The sequence below is a fragment of the Anser cygnoides genome, chromosome 10, assembly GCF_040182565.1.
Source record: "Anser cygnoides isolate HZ-2024a breed goose chromosome 10, Taihu_goose_T2T_genome, whole genome shotgun sequence".
NCBI lineage: Eukaryota > Metazoa > Chordata > Aves > Anseriformes > Anatidae > Anser > Anser cygnoides.
This window is the reverse complement of record NC_089882.1, coordinates 10,585,031-10,596,023: the sequence shown is the minus strand read 5'-3', so window position 1 is coordinate 10,596,023 and position 10,993 is coordinate 10,585,031.

Here is a 10,993-nt window from a genome sequence, read left to right as displayed (position 1 = left end):
TAGAGAAAGCTTAGAAGAGAAAACAGAGCAGAATTTCACACAGTGGAGACAGGAAGACAATCCCCGAGTCCCAGTCCAGGGACCTTGCCTCTAAACATAATTCTTTTCCTTTGTGTTAGTCAGCTGATAACTTCCCCGCCTTCAAATTAAACACTTCCATTACTCAGGCAGACAACTCTCCTGATATCTTGTAACATTAGGAAAAGGTTACTTTTAATGTTTTCTGAATTCCAACATGACAAGGAGCAACGCAGAAGAATAAAAGGCAAAGTTGAAAGCAATAGTTGAAAGGTAAGAATTACATGAAATCACTTAAACTTAATTCCAAAAATTCAGAAGTGTTTCTTGCTTATGAAGCAGATACTTTCTGAAATTATTATCTTTGAGATTAATAGCTAAGATTTTGCTATATCCAGAGTACAGCTATGTGAAATGAGAAGAAACTGATGACAACCTCTGTCATCAGCTGGTGGATGAACACGGTGGGGACCATCACGAATAAGAGTGTGCATGGCATGCAGCTGGCCTGGAGGACAGCAGGTGATCACAGCCTTCAAGCTCACCCTGCCTGGACAGGGTGAAAAGTCTTCAATGTCTTTAATGAAAAGTCTTTAATGTCTCTTCAGCACTTGCTACCCATTGCACAGAGAATCAGGGGCAAATCTACTACACTCCCATGATGGGAAGAGCCACAGCATGGCACGGGTGAAGGTAGCTGGTACAGGCATGTGCTAGGAATAATTAGGCACACTGTAGGGCAGCCCAAACAAAACCTGTAGAGGTCACAATCATTAGGATGCCTGAGCAATAGCATTTCCCAGTCTGCACCCAACAACTCATATGTCTGTGATGCACAAGGAGTCAAACACGCTCTCCCTTTTGCACCAGCATATTCCACTGCACAGCTGGAAGAATGGCTGCAGCCCAGCTACCACTTAGCACAACTCATCCATATAACGTTCACACATGAATCAAGACATGTGAAGCAGATGCCTGGTAAATAAGAGAGGGAGACCCCACCATTGATGTGGTTGGGGTTTGGATGCAACCCAGAGGAAAGCTTCTGTTACCCTTTTACCTTTTGATTGATGGCTTTTGGGTTAGAAATATCACCACAGAGGAGAAGTGGAGGCCGACTGCACCTGCCATCTGAGTGCTGCTGAGCCATTCCCCAGCTTCAGTCTATGCGCAGATGTACAGCGGTAACAAGACAGCACTCTGGAGCCTAATGGGCTTGTTTCTTCCAGGATAAGAACAATTAATAATAATTGAGAAGTCCTGTATTAAGGGAATTTATAACCAATTAATACAAAATTGGCTATTGCAGTTAAACACAATAAAAATTACTCTTTACACACCAAAGGAAAGACACATACACTTACATAATCGTGTCCCTGTCATCACTGTTTAATGTATAAACAGCTTTGTGTATATGTAGCTACATTTACTGATAAAGAAGTAATTAATAATCAGGCTTTGTATGGCGTTACACTAAGTATAAAATGCACTGATCTTTTATTGAAGAATGGGCTTTTATGATGCTCAAAATCAAACCTTAGGAAAGCTGCTGAGTTGTACCTGTGTCATGGATATCTGCCTGGGGTGGCTGCCAGCCCTCACCTGTCCAGCTCACTCAGGCTTGTAAGCCTGAATGAATCCATTAGTTCTGTGATGAGAAGTGAACCTAAACTAAACTACAAATAATGAGATGTAGTACCTTTGTCAAAATGAAAGACTTCAGACAGCTGATACCAAAGCAAAAGGATACGATGTGGCATCAGTTTATATTATTTCATTATTTTGGTGGTGAAATAACTAACCTCCAAGAATCTAAAATATATGGACTAGCAGAAATCTCTTGGGAGACCCTCTAGTGGCACATTATCGGAAACAAGAGAAATATCTTTACTTTCTACTTTATCCAGAGGATTCTATCCATCTTCTTCATCTGCATCTGTATTTCTTAACAAATAGAGGCCATTTTTCTCATCTAAGGCCTGATCCGTTTCTTAGCACATCAGCATCTTTACAGATTTAGTATGATTTTCACTTGGAGTTATCTGATTTCTTTCCAATAGTCAGAAAAGCAGGTTTGCTTGCATGCTCACAGTAACATCACAGAAATAAAGCACCTGGTGCTACAAACCTGCAGTTATTAAACACTGGGCATAACTCTGAAAACCAAAAGTTCATTTCTGATTTGCATGCTATTAGATTACAAATACAGCACTTGCAGAAGATGATTCCTGGCAGAGAAGCAATAGATTGAACAGTGGGAAGTCTGTGGTTAGCTTTTAGCTTAAATTTGAATAGGAAAGAAAATAGAAAATCAGTACAGCATAAGAAGAGCTTGTTGGCATTGTCTTTTAAGGGTAATAGTAAAATAATCTATGGAAATGATGCTTAAAGTACAGATAATATGAATTTCAGTTTAGTTTGGGTAAATATAGAATTTTTAGAATAGCAATTTATGAGGAACCACCTCATCTTGCATTTCTTTTCTTTGAGTGTCAGGGAAGGAAGTCTCAAAAGTAGAATCCTAATATTTTAATCTGATTGCTGTCAGAGAGCAGACGATTCAAATCATGACAAAGCCTGAGCAATCAGAATGAAAGGGGGTTAGAGGAATGTTAAGAAAGGTTTTGAAAAGACAATGCTTCAGTCTGATGGCACCAGGAAAAAAGCTCTGGTTTCTCAGCAGTGTAAGCAAAACTGAGTTTTACTCTTCTGAGGAAAACAGCTAGGACCAAGGAGCAGGGAGAGATTTATGGAGAGGAAAGCTGCAACTTCTGCTTTTGTGGGAGGAGCAGGGTGCATGGCGAAGCCTTTAAATAGGGAAAGTTAAATTCTCAGTTCCATATTCATAGCAAATAGTTCTTTGAGCAGCTGGAAATAACATCTCCTGGTTTTCTGTGGATTACACTCATATCACCTCTTTGTAGTTCCCAATATCTAATTGGGGTGAGATGTGGTGGAATATCAAGAAAAGGATAATATTTCAGAGAAATCTGTCATCACACTTCAGAATCTACAGGAAATTCATTTTGCTTTTTGGTATGCCCATCTTTCTCTATTTTATTTTTCTTAATGTTTTCACGGATTTCTTTTTCATTTTATGCACAAACTGAACACAGCTAATGAGTAGATACAGAATGAGTCCTGCAATGTTGCCAGTAGCCTAATATAAGGGGATTCAATTGCTGAATTGTCCTAAGATTAGGCCTAAGCCACAGTATAAGCTTCATTGATCCAAGCACAGCAAGGTATCCATTCAATAATATGTGTTTTAGCAAGGTTTTCCACTTGTAAAGACTTCCTGCAAATTAGGGCTCATCCAATATGTGATATAAACACAGTGGATCAAATTTTGCATCAGTTTAAAAAAGCCATCTCACTCCTTAGGAAAGAAGCAGTGTAACTGGGTGTATTGTGTAAGCAGAGACACACGTGTAATGAAGTTAGCTATCAAGAGAGCCATAGCTGTAGAGCTGCACGTTTATAGACACTTTGCTTCCTGACAAGCTGTCTCTAAAAAGGCAAAGAAAGAAAGAACAGGTGATGTGCTGGTGTTCATAAATGCATATGTTCAGTAAAGCTGTTTTGTTACCAGATAAGCAGTTTGCGAATGTAACCGATTGCAAAGGAGAGGTTACAAATATGTGCCTGTCTCTGTTCTTCGTGCAGTCCCGTCCCTGTAGCATCGCACAGTCTCAGAGTGCAGTATGTCCCCTCACACCACCCTGCAGTGGGGCAATGCAGCTGCCCCACTGAGCAGAGGGGAGCTGTGACAGCCAGAAGCCAGGGGACTGTTCCAGCCCTCACAGCCTCCTCTGCAACCCTGCCTGTCTCTCCTCTCAACCTTGGTCCCCACCTGTTGAGAAGAACATGAGATTTCAGTGGCAGACAAGGTATAACACCACAAGAGGGAAATAACTGGGGGTTCCAAGTTGTGCTAGGGGAATAACGGGGCTCTGGGGCACTGAGCAGTGTCAATAGCTGGTATCACTGGCACCCATCTGTGAATGCTAATGACTCACGTGGCCTTCAGGATGCGGACTGGCTGATTAGCTTTGGTCTGGAGCAGAGACAGGTGCCAACGGATGATTAGTCTGGAAGAAACCCATCCTGACATTTAAAGTTCAGAATTGAGTTCCTCTATACAGAGATCTCTCTGTCAGCAAGATAGGCAAAAGCCCAAATGGCAGAGGTGATCTTGACACATCCCAAGGGTTGTATGGCCACTTACAATGTTCCTGACCTAGTACACTACATGCAATGACATGGCTGTGATTAGACCTCAGATTCAAACCATGACACCTCTGCCAGGAAGATAATGATTTTATAGCACCTGAGGCCACTTTTCCTTTAGAAGGTTTTCTTTCTTGGGTTTTGCCCAAATCACAACTCTTGTCTGGTCGTCATTACATACCTAAGTGTAGATTTTTTTTTCCTTTATTCATCCTAAAATCAACCTAAAAAAAATACGTGCAAACTTTAACATTATAAAGGACATAATGGTTTTACAAATATGTGAGGCTTAAAATTACCACCAGTATGGTCTTATTCACTGGATGCTGCTCTTGAAAATAAATTTGAGCACTGGTAAACATATTCCTGAATACAGTCGCAGCTGGTACTAATACCTTATCATCTTTCCACGCAGACTAAGAAAGTTCTTTATTATATAAATGTCCCCATTTTTTCCAATTGGGAACTGATAGCTTATGTATACTTAATTGTTAGTGTTGCTTGAGGAATGAGTCATCCTTATTTCCACTGAGAATTTCCCTCAACTACTTTAGTTCCATGTAGGGAGCTGTATTATTTTGCTTAATTATATAAAGATTTCAGATCACTAAGATTTTACGTTATTAACACAAATGTCAAATGATTTAAGCAAGTTCCTAGAATACCTAAATGGAAAAATCAAAACAAGTGCCCTAGAGGTATTGCTTCTTAAGTTTTGAAAGGGTGGGCAAATGAAAAAAATGAGTTAGTCAAGTATTTTGCTCACAGGGAAAATTAATAAACAGAAAGGCAAGGATATCTCCCTTTGAAGGTGAAACCTCCTGTGGCTAATGTTCCACCTTCTTTTATTTAGCCTAAAACTCCACCCTGCAAAAGCATAAACAGATCTTAAAATTTATGAGCTTGAGAAGTCTACCCACATGAGCTTTTGCAGGATCAAGACCTGAGAGAATGATTTCTGTTCATAAAGCACTTTTAAAGTTTTATGTGCCAAATTTTGAGAACAATCTATTTTCACCCACCCACTCTGACCTTATTTGCTCAGCAGGCACTATTTCTAGAACTGCCAGAAACTTCAACGTGGCCATACATTTTGCTGTCGACTCTTGAGGAGATAAGGCTAGTGTTTTCAAATGCTTTATGCACTTAGTCAGCTGGTTGAATGGTTCCTTGTAGACGTGCTGGGTATGGGATTTCTTTGTGAATGCAGATTCTGGGAGGCCCTGCAAAGGTCTATTTATGCTGTGATTACAGTCCTGGGACGAGTTTTCTTTGAACATAAAGTATGACTTGCACAGAGTCAAAATGGGAAAAAATGGCCTTAGATAATCTTTAGTAGAGCAGAAACAGATGAAGAGCTCAGCTCTTTACTCAGCTAAGAAGGAGTCTGGTTCATCCTCTCTGTCCTCTCTCCTGCAGAACCAGGTGGCTTTTGTCACAGCAAAAATCAATCACACTGCTCCCTGCTCCCATCTAGTCACTGTGTGTGAAATAACTCTATTTCTAGGGTGTAAGTGGGATGCTGGGGGAAAATGTAGTTCTCTTCAGCCTATGGATATGAATACACAAGGTAATAATCTAGTGTGAGATCTGGATTTAAGGGATAGATCCTAAATATATGTTTGCCCAAAGCTTCCTCCTTTTTCTAGGAGTTCCAAGTGTGTGAGACAAGACACTGCCCTTATGCCTGTTTAAGTTCTTCTATGACTCCAAAGGGATCAGTTATGCTTTGCTCTTCAGTATCTTTGAATTTTATTAAATACTACCTTGCGCTACATGATTAAAAATAATAGGAGATGAATAACTCTGTAAATGGTAATAGAGCTTCCAAGAATGTAGCTTTCTCCCCCACTGTTTTCTTCTCTGCTTCCTCTTCTGAAAGATCCACTCACTGTACAAGCTGCTAGGCACATGGATAGGTTCACTGAAAAAGACCTAAGTGTCTGTCAGTTTGAAATTCAGACTAGTAGCTAGTTATTAAATATAATAGCTTGTCTGAGCTTTTTGAGAAAAGAAAAACTTCCTAAAAAGTAAGTGATAAACATAACAGTTTCCATTACCTTCTACACCCAGGGCCTCTGAGTTGTCTTCTGTAGCAATTACACTTTAAACGGGTTTACTTACTTTTTCTAAAATTCTCGGAGATTTCAACTGTTGCCTTGGTTATTCCCTGATGAACAGCCTGCAAAATCATTTCAATCCATCCAGAATCTTCCATGGAGGCTACCCAAGACTGTAGTAAAATGAAATATCACACTCATAAGTGATAAAATTCAGTTCTTAAATTTTCCTTTATATATATCTGATGCCAAATAAAATTTAAGTTTGAGCATGCAGTGTGTGGGATTATTCCTACAAGAAGTCACTACAGGACTTAACACATTTGCAAGGCATAATGGCAATTGCCACGACATATCTATGATATGTAACATTTTGGAAACATCTTTTTTAGACACTGACCTGGTCACTGGATGCAGGATAGAAGGGAATGTCTTCTAAAAATTCACTGGATCCTTCTGTTGTTGAAGCAGAGTTTAGGAAATACAGGGAGTGCTGCATGGGACACAGCACATAATGTGACTACAGGACGTATCACAACAGATTCCCATTTTACAGATGAATCCCAATTGTACATGTCAAAATCTACGAGGCTCAGGAAGATCCCCTGTGTTGCCCACCCATCCAAATTCCCACTGTGTTTAGCAGCCTGGATTCTCAGAAGCAACTCAGCCCAGTTTTAGTTAGCTGAAATCATTGCAAGAAGACACAAAACACTGCTGACTAACCTGAAAAAAAAAATTATATCAAACCATTCATATGTTACAAGTAAAATTATCTCCCATTGGATTATTCTGCAGAAAGTGTGAGAGTTTGGGCTACAGCACAAACCTGAAAAAGGCAGCACAGAGAAGGATTAGACAAGCTCAGTTTCAAATTCCTGGCTATCTAATTCACCAGCCCCAATTAATTTAAATATTTCAAAACCTGATTTTAAAGTAATATAAAATATTTATAGGCTGTAATTGCAAATGACAGTGAAAAGAAGAGTTGGCTAGTTCAGACAAAAGTATCAACAGACTGAACTGGGGAGCAAACACCTCCTCCAGGGTTGTATAGCTTGCTAAAATATTTATATTGAAAACCCAGGAGCCTTCCCTTGTAAGTCCTAGGAAAAGGCTTTTTCCCAGGTGTATCCTACTAGAGGGATAGGGCACTACCTTAATGCATAAGTAGCTCATCAGTAGACGCTGTGCTGGAAATAGAAATATGGTTACACTCTAGCTGTAAGGCATGACAAAATAAAAGGTTCTAGGAGGTGTTGGATCTATCACCTCCTGCCAGTCTAATCACTAAGACAACTTGTGTTTTTCTCACGTGCATGCTTAGCCATCAGCACTGAGCTATTGTCACAGGGCTGGCAGCAGAGAGGCAAAGGGTAGCAATTGCTGGCCTGATGTCATGGTGTGCTGCTCTGAGTCTCAGTATGGATGGCATACGGAAGGATCTTACTAGTTAAGGCCAAGATACAGTGAGAAAGAAAAGGAGAGCAATAGCTTTCTCTTCATCATTCCTCAGCTGAGGAATATATATATATATATATATCTTTTTTGTAATCAGAGATTTAATACATAGGAATCACTGCTGTCTAAAAAGAATCTGCAACCCTCCCATGTAGTTGAGCATGTACAATATGATGCAGGCTCTATCTTTGATGTTTCTCTGGATAGGACCTACAAAACTATGATGGCCTAAAAGTAAACACCTACTCAATGAGTTTTTAAAATGAAAATGCATCATTCAGAAAAGCTGAGATTAAACTTCAGTCTTCACCAGATACTACTGAAAACTCACTCAAGAAATGGATGTCTTCTGCTGTTGCATGAAGCTGCAAGAATGCCACTGGGAGTATGCTGGAATACCAACAATTTAAAACTGCATGCTGAAAGCTTGTATCATAAAGGTGGGAATGGTGAACAAATTCTTAGCAGCAGCAACCAGTAGTTGTCCAAGTATCGAATGGTGGGCACCATATAAGAACATGGAAGAGAGGAATGTCTTTAATGGAGATATAAATAATGCAGACAGGCACAAACACATAGGCTCTGTGAGATGAGACAGACTGCCTTTCAGGGCAAAACAGAAGTTATTTGCAAAAGGGCAGAGGGCTATGCATTATAAACTAAGTGTTGAAAAGCTGGTACCCCATAAATACAGTAAAAGTAATTTACCTGCAAGAGGATTCAAAGACCAAAGAGAATTTCATGTGCTTAGATGAATGTATTCCTGAAATTCTGCAACTCAACCGCATGTGCAAATGGAAAGCAGAGACTTGATTTATTGATAAACAAATTCACAGCATAATTGAACACACAGAAGAAAACAGTGCCTGAAGATAGTTGAAGCAATATTGAACTACCCCTCAATGTTTGCTGAATCTGCCACTTTTGTCCCTGCAAATTTTACTTTGTTAGGACACCACTGCATGGGGAATGGATTCTCTCAGTGCAGGGGAGAAATTGGCCTAAGACACTCTCTAGTTTTCCTCTGTTGCTACTCTACAGTCTCCTTGAGCCCCTTGTTGTGGATCCTCTGTCTTGAACCATAGACTGTGGTGCTGGAGAAGAACACGGGCTTGATGACCATAATGTTCAGACAGATCCCTTTGTGTGCCCCTTCCAGCTCCAACGAAGCTCTTGCTCAGGCACATAATGATGCCTGATCCCTTCCTTGACTCTCCCTGGTCCCCACGTATATTGAAAGGCAAAAGCAGAGACAAGAAGAAGCAGAACTGAGAGCTTCCCAGCTTGTCCAGGAGACAAAGATACAGGGCAGGCTCTTGGAAGGTGGGTAGCAGAACAGGTATTGCTTATTCCCCAGTTCTGCCTTCCCCACCTTCAGCACCTTTACTCCTTCTTTGTGTAAGTCCTATACACTGTTAAGACAGTGTACTCTGGAATCATCAGTCAGCAAAAAGACCCAGACTGCTTTTTGCTCTGATCTTCTAAATGCTAGGATCCACTTTTTCAGATTTCTGTTTGTTTGTTTGTTTTTTCCTTCGGCTTGTGTGTTTGTTTTTGATGAAAATTAGGGTGTATATGTTACTAGAAACCTATGCAAGTATAACATGTCAGGGGCTGAAGGTAGGGCTGGCAGGGAGCTAAAAAGATGTCCGGTGTAATTCCACCTCTGCTGAGGTATGCTGATCAACTGCACCCAACAAGCTTGACAGCTGTTTTATCTAATCTTTTCTTTAAAAGACCAAGTAATGGAGATTCTACAGCCACTCTAGCAGCCTGTTCCCGTGCTTACCTAGGCTTATAGTTAGAAAGATAACCTAAATCTCCTTTGTTGGAAATTAAAGCAATTTTTCCTGCCCTGTCCTCAACAGGTAATGGATTACTATCTTCTTTTAATAGCTTCTTACATGCTGGAAGTCTGTTATCATGCTCCCTTCAATCGTGTAAATGAAACAACCTCAGTTTCTCCAAACTTTTCTCATAGTTTATGCCTTTATAGGTTTCTATTTATTCCTGCTCCTGTATGCTGCAACCAGTGGACCTGAAGCTTTTATTTAAAAACATAGTACTTAAACCAGACTCAGTGTAAACCAAAAGACATATAATAGTTCTGAGCACAGCAGAGTAACAATATTTGTCATGTTACAAGCAGTTGTACTGGTAGTATATTTTCCAAGATTTGTTTTCTTAGAAGAACAGACCACTTCTTATTTGCTGTGGATGTCACCACCTGCAGATCTTCCAGGCTTCTGCTCCCTTTGTGGTACACGGAGGTTTGACTTCTCTTACCTATGTGTAGTTCATTTTATTTCACTTAAGTGAACATGACCTTGCTGAATTGGGACCTTTCTCTGGTTTAGCATTAGCTCTAATCATGGTCCTATAGTGTTTCCAGTCCCTTCCAAAACGGTATCATTCTCAAATGTTATAATCACTAATTTATCCTTACCAGTTAAGTTACAGATTGCTTAAAGTTAGGCTGAGAAAGCCATGGTTTCTTAAGAGTTCCTTTTTTTTTTTTTTTTTTTTTAAGCAGGTACTATATTTGCCCTCTTCCAGTTTTCTGGAACCTGACTCATCCACCACTGGTTTTCAGAGATGGTCACTAATAATTATGAAATTACATGGTTAATTCCTTAACTGCTGTAGGGGCGGGTCTTGCTGTTTAGAATATATGCAACTTAGTTAAATCATGTGTAACTCCTTCTCCATTCTGGTTCACACTCCTTAAAAGCTTCCTAAAGCAAGTTGTTATAAGGATCCAGTTACCATTAACCTTTGTTGAGGTAAGACCCTGAGACAGCTTTTCAAGAGTGAGCAACATCACTATTGCACCCTCCTGGCTCCCTTGCCATCTCCAAAGAAAATCCTATGAACTTGTGAGAAGAACTAGACAAAAGCAGAGTAAGGGAATAGCAAAAGCTGTTATGGCAACTTGAACACTTCCTTATTTATCTCTTTGTGTTGTCTGCTAGACTTCCCTCTTTGTTCTAATTAATTGGCAAACTACTGCCGGAGATCATTCATTTCTCAAAACTTATTTATTTTTGCCTCACAACATTTATTTGCACAGCACTACTGTTGTGTACAAAGATTACTCGTTAATGGAGTTCAGAACACCCTTTCACAGCATGCAATTCTGTTCAGTCCAAAGAATACAATACACCATATACGTAAGTCTCTCACTTAAACTAACCTTATTTGATTTTACCCTGCTTGATTACTCC